Source organism: Rhyacophila brunnea, unplaced genomic scaffold, assembly GCF_057557595.1.
Source record: "Rhyacophila brunnea isolate RB1 unplaced genomic scaffold, BYU_Rbru_1.0 scaffold_3, whole genome shotgun sequence".
NCBI lineage: Eukaryota > Metazoa > Arthropoda > Insecta > Trichoptera > Rhyacophilidae > Rhyacophila > Rhyacophila brunnea.
This window is the reverse complement of record NW_028232965.1, coordinates 47856455-47858676: the sequence shown is the minus strand read 5'-3', so window position 1 is coordinate 47858676 and position 2222 is coordinate 47856455.

Here is a 2222-nt window from a genome sequence, read left to right as displayed (position 1 = left end):
CTGACGAATCGAGTGCGTCATATGCAGTGTTGCCAACTGTTGTTGACAAAAACATGCCAGGCGGGGTTCGAAAACAAGCTATTTGGCCGAAAAAAACGCTAGATTATGTGAAAATAAAATTTCAACACTTACCTTTTTTACCTATCGAAAAAGTGCCCATTATACGGATAAAAATCACATCACATTTTCCCAGAAATTCATTTCAAAATTGACAAAAACTCTAACAACCTACGATAAGTAATAATTAGGTACCTAATACCAGATAGTGGTAAATCTCCGATAATCGTCAATCCGATACCACATTAAAATATAATATCTGATACCTACCATTATATTTGTCAAGTACCGACCTAGCTTCATTAAATATCTGATGTGCAAGAAAATAAATTAACTAAATATCTAGCTTTTTCAGCACGTCATTTAAAGCTGTTGAAGGCATCAAAAAACGTTAATATAAACGAAATAAGCTAGATGCATTTTTTGCAAGCTAGACACCTCTCTAAAAATGCTAGATCTGGCAAGAAAAACGCTAAGTTGGCAACGCTGGTCATTTGCATCAAAGAAAATACACTATGGCCCGTTTCAGATGGGACACCGGTGTCGCGCTCGATATAATATAGGAGGCCTTTGTATTCGAATAAAGGGGCCTTTGTATTATGTTTATGAACGCCATAGAGCTAATGAGTCAACGCATAATTTCGCGTTATAAATTAGAACAGAAACTGGCTGCGGTAATAAAAACAAGTGTATCGGCGGCTTGAGAATGTAGCGGCCGATGGAAAAGTGTACCGGACACGCGTTGACTCATTAGCTCTGAGGCGTTCATAAACATAATACAAAGGCCCCTCTATTCGAATACAAATGCCTACTATATTATATCGAGCGCGACACCGGTGTACCGTCTGAAACTGGCCTAATTCTCAAACTATCACGGTTTTCGTTTTGACATAATAATATTGGTGCACAAAAAATGATCCATGATTCAAATCCAGTTTGCTGCTATTTTGTCCCGGGTAGATTAAATTGAATTTCGTCGATATTGTTTAGATATTGTATGTACAGCAAAATATCGCAATGCTCGATTGCACAGGGTAATGATTCTCTCTTCAATGATTATTAGTTTATTACATTTATTATGATTGTATGGTATATTATGTACTATACCAGTGGTGGTGAACCTATGGCACGAGATGATTTTGCATGGCATGCGAATGTTTTATTTTGAAGAGAAAAAATCGTACAAGTCGGTTATGGGGAAGCCAGGTGGGAACCGCACTAATTGTCATAGCCGATTTGGCTAAATTCATGAATTCAAGAATGAAAACCTAACATAACCTAACTTACACTAACCTAAACTAACCCAACCCAACAAATAATTCAGTATATCGGCTATTTTCAAAATGTGTTTGCCGCTGGCTTCCCCATAACTGACTTGTACCGAAAAAATATACCTATAGTGATAATAAATGACAGATCGCATTGTATAACAAACAGCAGGTAAATACTCTTCAAGAATAGGTATTACATTTAATGTAAATATAATATAATTACATAGGTCGGTCATTAGGCTTTATGCGTCAGATATAATATTATCGCTCTAACCTCATCAGGCGGCGAAAGAAGCCGCGCCGCGAATCCCTGATTTTGATATATTTACAGTGCTTGAGACCAGTAGCCCAGTAGTTGTAGCGAGAAAATGCCTCATCTGATCGGAGCAATTCTGATGTCAATTTGTGCGTAAAGAACCAAAATAAGTAATACAGTAACAGACAATTTCACTTCTACCCACAAACATAGCTGTACCAAATAAGAAACAAAAACCTGGCGGAGCTTGTAGTATTAATTCTGGCAGACTGTTTCAAAATTATTGGTGCACTGAAATGTATGGTGTAATTAAAAAAGTAATAAAGCTATATGTATGCCATGTTATGTGAGTGATATCTAAAACACCACCATTTTTAATAGCATTCTTAAAAACTATTTTTTTCTGAAAAACTTCTCGGCACAGTCGAAAAATAATATTTAGGAAATTTTGGCACGTGTGCGTAAAAAGGTTCGCAAACCCTGGATTATACTATACAATGGCAGGCGATAGATAGCATTGTACGCCTCAGAGTCCTTGGCCGCAAAAATCGACTGGGAGGCGACATTTTAAATTAATAACGCCTAATTGAAATGACAAGTTGCACATTGCCGAAAATAAAATCAGCCTTGTCATTTAC